The sequence below is a fragment of the Anguilla rostrata genome, chromosome 18 (assembly GCF_018555375.3).
Source record: "Anguilla rostrata isolate EN2019 chromosome 18, ASM1855537v3, whole genome shotgun sequence".
In the NCBI taxonomy this organism is placed as follows: domain Eukaryota; kingdom Metazoa; phylum Chordata; class Actinopteri; order Anguilliformes; family Anguillidae; genus Anguilla; species Anguilla rostrata.
In genome coordinates this window covers 18,574,292-18,582,200 of record NC_057950.1, presented here as the reverse complement: position 1 = coordinate 18,582,200, position 7,909 = coordinate 18,574,292, and positions in this window count along the sequence as shown.

Sequence of the window (7,909 nt, the reverse complement as noted above, 5' to 3'; positions counted from 1 at the left end):
TATTACTGCCACATGCTACTAATTGACATTCAGCACACCTACAGTATGTAGCAGCGTTTGTAATTGTGATTTAGTTACTTTAACTTTGATGACGGAAATTGGTTTAGGACATGTCTCCCACTGCTGCCACTCGTCCAAACATGAAAAGGTGAAATTGAGCCTTAGGGCAGACTGCAGACTGCATGTTTTAGGTCACCTTTTCAGTGCTACAAACTGAAACTGCATTAATGCTCTGGCCTTTTTCTTTTTATCCACTGTGTGTGTGTGTGTGTGTGTGGAGCCAATGCACTGGCTTCAATTTGTCTTCTCCAACCGCAGCCTTTTCTGTGTCCCCCGTTAAATGGACAGGAAAATGAAAACTGATTTGCTCTGCTACTGCACCGTAATAATGGCATCCATTTTAAAATTCAGCTACATCGGGTATTGTTCTGAACTGAACTGTTTATTCCATATTGATCTGAACAAATATTTTATTCCAATAATATTTTTTGTTGGTAAGTTTTCTATTTCTCCTCTGTTGTCTCGCATTTCATTGTACAGCTCAGAAGAAAGCAAAGATCAGTGAACAAAATGGCTGGCTTTTTTAAACAATAGGATTAGTCTCGACAGGAATGCACAGGTTTCAGATGAGCTCTTTTTAGGAGTGCAGGAAATTCAACACTATAACTAGGGAATAAATGATAAATTCTCAGAACAATAATATTCAACATAATTCTTAATCTTTTGGTGTGTCCTGTACGTGCCTTTTGTTTTCGTTGCAAAGATCAATCTTTGAAAATAAATTATAATTATGAATATTGATAATATGATTCTGTATTGATTTACTAACACTACCACTATACCACCTACTATTGCTACAACTACTGCTAATACTAATACTACTACAAATAATAATAATAATAATAATAATAATGGTGTCATGAAAAAACTTGCATGCTCAAAATAAACAAACAAAAACACATTATGATTATTCACAGGGCCCAGATTTTCAAGAAAGTTTCAAGAAAGTAAAAAAAAGGAAACATAATGCAACCAATGCATTCTGCATTTTGTAGTAGGATTACCACACTGTGGATTTGATGTTGCCTCGAGCCCAGTGTACTTGAACCTGGGAGCAAATGCACCTCTAATCACATGGATTCAACTGATATTGAGGAATTCCGCAGCATGTTCTACAGAGAGGGGCTATAAGTTTTGTATAAAGTCAGAGAGATCTTTTTGCTCCACTAGGAACAGAGGGCTTTGGATACAGCTAAGGGCTTTAAGAACTTCTCAACTTTAAATTCCATAGGGACCATCATGGCACACCCTGCCTTCAAAGATCACTTTGTGATTTGCAATTCTAATATAGTCATGCTTGCACATAAACAACACAAAAAAGATATCTGCTTGATGGAAAACTTTTCGGTCACTGGATGCTTTCAAATATTGATTATGGATGGATTTTCCCAATGATCCATTTAATGTATACTTTTCTGATGATTGGGTCATTAGCATGTGTTTGGCTCCCATAAGATTCCTGCAGAATCAGGATTCAATGCCAATTTACAAAGAAAAAGACTTTATTAGGTACTTTGACAAGCAGCCAAAGCCACCACATCTAAAACTTTCTAAGCAGTTAGACTTAACATAAGTTTAAGTATATACTGAATTTGCAATCTTCAAAAAAATCTTTTATGACAGTGCTCAAAGAGAGACCTGTTCTTAAAAATGTATGAAAACAGTTATGGTATATGTATTTGGATTTATTTATCAAATGCATGACTATATAAAGATAAAATTAATATGGTAGAGACATTTAATGATGCTGGAAACCAGTAAAATGCATGAATAAATATCTTGATTGGATCTACTGTTTCTGCATGTTGACCAATTGGATTATATGTATACTGCAGATAGAACAGCCCTGCACGTGAGGAAATACAGAAATGGGCAGATAACTGGAATATGGCCAATAAAATATAAGGTAGGCATTACAAGAAGGCCGCCTCACAGCAAGAAGGTCATGGGTTTGAATCTCGGCTTGGGGCCTTTCTGTGTGGAGTTTGCATGTTCTACCCGTGTCTGCGTGGGTTTCCTCCAGGTACTCCGGTTTCCTCCCACAGTCCAAAGACATGCAGGTAGGCCAATTGGAGACCTTAAAATTGCCCATAAGTATGAGAATGCAAGTGAATGGTGTGTGTGCCCTGCGATAGATTGGCGGCCTGTCCAGGGTGTATTCCCGCCTCTCGCCCAATGCACACTGGGATAGGCTCCAGCACCCCCCACGACCCTGCTCAGGATAAGCGGGTATAGATAATGGATGGATGAATGGATTACAAGAAGGCACAAAATGCCAAATTGTTATTTAAACTGCAGAAGTAGATTCAATTCAGGATACATATTCAATGTCAGGAACTAGCCTAGGATTTAAGCTAACAAGACGGTTTTATAACAAGAAGAGTCGTATGTATCTGTGCAATGTCAGCACAAGTTACACATTGATTACCTTTTAAAATATGTGCATTGTTTTTCTTACATTTACATCTCCCAACCTTGCCCACTTTCCATGATTCTTTTTGATCACATCAGAAGGGAGGTTGTGATATCATTACACTCAGTAAAAAGACAAGCAATTTGTCTGAACTAGTAAAATTTTTAACTTCACACTGACAGTAGGGTGTAGTTATTAATACGTAATACATACAGGAATAACTTAGGAGGGTGTTCAAAGGGATTCGAGACTCACAGATCCTTTCAGGTCAAACCGGAAATGGTGATGAAGATAATGATGGAAAATGGTTCAGGCAAATGTGGAGCAAAGGTGGGCCTATTTTCAGCCTTATTCTTCATTGTTATATGGGGCTCAGTGGCAGTCCTAGCCGGGTGATTCCTGACTCACTCACAATTTCTTTGCTGCGAATGAGCACAAATGGTGCCTTTGAAGGGCTCTCCCCTCCTCAGTAATGCAGCGGCCATTTCAGCAGTCTCCATGTCCCCCTCCACCTCTCTACCATCAGCTCCAATCACAGCTTTTTGGGGAGGATGGGGGCAGAGGCCCACCTGCGACGTGCAGGCCTAAGCGACTGATAATTGGCTGATAAATATTCATTGGCTGCAAAGCGAGCGTGAGAATGCATCGCTCTTGGGATTCCATGAATCAATATCCTTTAAAAACTACGCTATTTTAGATAGTCGGAACTCATTTTTGTAATTTTATATGAATTATATCCCAAATAATGTTGAGACCCACAGCTTTTTTACTGACCACCTGTTCCTGCTCATAATTGGCTAAATACTGTACACCCTGCTACCACACAAATTATAGCGAGTTCCGTGGGGCCTCAGTGCAGGCCACTGGATGGGGGATAGCTCATAAACTCTCCCAACCTCACTCTCAGGAAAAAAAATTATTTGGCTTGTCTCCATAGGGGAACCCTTTTTACTAGTTTATGGAACCCTGCATGGTAAGTGTGAAAATCTTTCCAGACAAGGAACCCTTGAACTCGGTAGGGTTCCTCTGTGGACACACACAGCAGCTTTTTAGAACCCTTTCTTCCTAGTCTGCTTAGATCTGCTTGGATGAACTTCCGCATATTTAATACATAGCATCAGAATGACTTCAGAATAAACACTTCTTTATTACTCACAGCAATGCAATATATTGTTCACAACAGACAACTAAACATCAGATGAACAGGAATTGGCATCAGAAGGATGATAAAGTACCATTTCACCTCCCCCTCAAAACCCTGTGACTACAAAAGAAACTGAGATTATGCAACACTGGAACCACGTTTTTAAAAATATCAGGTTATTTCAAACCCAGCTGAGAGTAATGAAAGACCTTTAAAAGGTGTGACTATGAAGTAAACTGGGACACTTGTATAATGTAACAGTGAATTCATCACTACCCTTGATGAATAGCATTGCCAGCTGCATTCAACCATTCAAAAAGGTGTTCTGTTGAAGGTGGGTGTCTATATATGCTTGTAGAGAAAACTTTCATAATAACTGCACGCATCATTAGGAAAACGTAGGACGTGACTGTAATTTAACCTTTCAGGAAGCAGACAAAAAGGGTAAAAATATTCTCTAACCTTCGAAGCTCTGGCCACTAGGACAGACTGACTTATACTGCTTGGACCATCATTGCAGTCTTGTGCATCTCTTTCATCCCTTATTACATTTATGTGACACAAAAACTTTTGGAACATGGGTGCTTCCCAATCCAATTTAATCAATAACAACTTGAAAAATAAATGTTGTGTATTGGATCCCTTGTGAGTGAAGTAAACATTTGACTGTATGGACACTCTGTACGTTGTAAGCAGTTGAGAGACGCATGGATCGAAAATGTGAGGCATCTGTTATTGGCGGTTCAGCAGCCTGAAAACTAGGGATTCAGCATCCTGAAAACAGGAGAGGACACAAAGTCTTTCAGGTAGTCTCACAGACTGAATCTGGAAACATAGCCTGACTGAAAAGCATCACTTTCAACACTCAGATTATTGATAAAACTAATAAATCGTTTTTTTTTTTTTTAAATCAATGTTGCATTCAGAGTAGTCACCTTTGTGGTTTCATAAAAGACAAGATGATTCTAAAAATTGACAAATGATTGCTTGAAATTTTACTCCAAATGACTAAGTATTGATTATATTTATTTATAAACGTTGCTTAATGCATCTGGTTTTATGTGTGTTTAATTAATAAGATAAAAATAAGTGAGAGATGTCAGGCATAGAGAATGGTAAATGGACTGCATTTATATAGTGCTTTTATCCAAAGTGCTTTACAATTGATGCCTGTCATTCACCCATTCACACACACACACACACACACCAGTAGTGAAAGGCTGCCATGCAAGGTACCAGTCAGCTCATTGGGAGCAATTAGGGGTTAGGTGTCTTGCTCAGGGACACTTTGACACGCCCAGGGCAGGGGATCGAACCGGCAATCCTCAGACTGTCAGACAACCGCTCTTACCTCCTGAGCTATGTCGCAAGAAGGCTCTGTGTGTCCTGGTGCTAAGGGGACAGTGAGGATAGGGGTGACTGAGCTGTGTGTACTGGGATGCAGGAGTGAGGACAGTGAGTGACACAGAAAAGAACCAGGGCGGACAGAGCTTTGGATGGTCTGCCATCTTGAGTAAGTCTGAGTGCTAGACCAGGCAGAAGGACATTACAGCAATCAAGCTTACTTCAAAATAGCACAAAACTAAATATGAAAAGATAAAAAACTTGTGAAATGTGCATTTTTAATCTTATTTATTATAGTGTGTGGAATAGGGCTCTTTTTACAGTACCAATTTAAAATAGAAGTAAATGAAAAATCACAGAAACTAGTTTCCTGTCGATTGTATTTGAGTGCATTGGAAAATCCTTGTGCCTCAATAAAACGACACTTAAGTGCACCACTATGGGCACTGTTGCAGCCTTTGATGTTGAACAGAGTGGCAAGTCAATCTAAAAATAATAGATAGCCAACTATTCTTATTTTGGCCATGAGGTCATAATAACATAGTAATATTAAAGCATAGATATTCTGTTTAGTGCATTCAGGGACAGTTTGCATTAGTCTATCATATATGTAGATAAAACCTGTAGTATGTAAACAGTTTATCATATTATACATTTATAAAAATGCATATACCCTTATTTGCATTGATGGAATACAATGATTATCATCGCTAATTGAAGTTTGGTCTATTCAAAGCACTGTTCCTTCTCTTCTTTCTCACAATGTTTCTTTCTGTTTGAGGTCCAAGCAGTAAAACTATTGGAAGAGTACTGAATTGCAGTGCTTCTTTATTGTTCTTTAAAAAAAAAATGACTATAGCTTCTTGGCTGTTCCATAAAGACCTGTAAGAAGAAAAGTAGGCGTTTTTATCTTAGTGATGATCACGCGTAATGATTACAAAAAACATGTAAGATTTATGTTTTTCAAATATGAGTGAAAACAGGTTTTCTTAGCTAGTTGGAATCACATGTTTTGACATGCAGAGAGTTTCATTAAAGTTTTCTGGAGGCTCCTTAGAGTGTGCGGAGGTGGTATACCTACACTGCTACCTTTGTTGGATTCATAGCTAGTTTCTCATGTTTCATTAAGTTGGATATGATAGAGCATATGTCCGGAGTTGGCAAATGAAAATCATAGCTCTACAATGCAAAGCTTGCACTTAACTTGTGTATGTCCAATATTTTGCTCATTAAAAGTGCAGATGGGTTTTTCTTTTTCTCTGGGTGAAATATTGTGCAAAGGCATTCCATTTGATTTTGAGCAATGCCAATGTTGCATCACCACTTGTTTGTTGCATGGAATTGTTTTTAATCCCCCCCCCCCCTTCCTTTTCTTTCTTCCCATCTCAGAACGGGCAATCGTGTCTATGCTGTGACACTTATTGCAATCTCTGTTATCAATTTGGGAGAATATAGACAAGCACATGCTCTTCTCTAAATCATGTGTCACGCTAAGGTTAACAAGTCAAGATTTAACGTGACACTGGACCGTGGGGCTCATCAATATACCGAAACTGTGCCATGACAAGCCAGCAGCTGACTTATCTTGTGGTTTTGCATAATCTCCCTCATTTTTGGGTAATAAGTAAGTAAATAAGTAAGTAAATAAATAAATAAATAAAAACAGACAGGCATAATAAATAAAATAGACAGACAGAGACAGAAAATAGATAATAGATAGATAGATAGATAGATAGATAGATAGATAGATAGATAGATAGATAGATAGATAGATAGATAGATAGATAGATAGATAGCCCTAGGCACAACCTTCTGCACTTGAATGATCGAATGAGGTCAGTGCCGAGCCTGGAGGTACAACTGACACTTCAATACTGGACCAACCTTCGATTGTGCTTTGCTGTCAGAACCAAATTGTTCTGGTCGGTTCAAACAACCCAGTGACTGATGGCTCACTGTAGCCCCACCTACTGCAGGGCTCTTGAAACCTCACTGTCCCTTCACGAGCACTTATGCGATCTCTCTGTCAAGAAGTCGGAGTCTATTTTGCAAGGTGAAAGCATGATGAAATGAAGACGGTCTGGCTGAGAGAAAAACCTCAGTTCTGCAGTACAGTCCTTATTTATCATGTGCAGTCTGTCGAATCTCTGCTACAGGCCTTTGTGCAGGTGGAAGCCATGCGCATAGAGAAATTCATGTGAGTTAGAAGTTACTTTTCTCTTTCAAGAAATAAAACTGATTGTATCACATTAAATCAAAGAGCCTTGACAAGAAGTAGTTGACAAGAAGCTGTATTGCCTTCCTTGGCTGATGAAACAGTAATTATCATGTCAGATGTGAGAAATGAGGGCACATTCATCATACTGGTATTTCTTGTTATGATGCTTAAATAATAAGCATACGGGCTGTAGAACAGCAATCAAACAACCTTTTTATTTTCAGAAGAATGTTATCATTTATCTGAAAAAGAACACTCCCAAATCCCAAAGCTGCAATGTTTATGCAAGCATTTATCAGCTTTCAAAGAAGATACAAAATTACCCTGATAAAAATATATATATATAAAAAACAATATGGCCTTCCTTTTTAACAAAAGCAATTTTGGCAATCCACATATCCCAGTGTTTCAGAAAGTGCAAACATCAAGCAAACATATCAAGTTTTTCAGTTTTTTTTCTTTGCCTTTTACCTTCAAAATACATCGCACAAAATAAAAAAAGTTTCCAATTCTCCCCAAAAGAAACCGAAAACAAAAGAATGTGCAAAGAAATAAAAAAAAAAATAAAAACATCAAAAACATAAAAAACATCAGTTGTCTGGTGCTGTGAATGCAACAAACACTATAAATATACAGTAACCTGGTTATGCTTCTGGAAATGCAAGTTAAACACACTTGAAAACAGAAGAGCACACACTAATTTATACATTCTAACAAGCATGGGTCTATT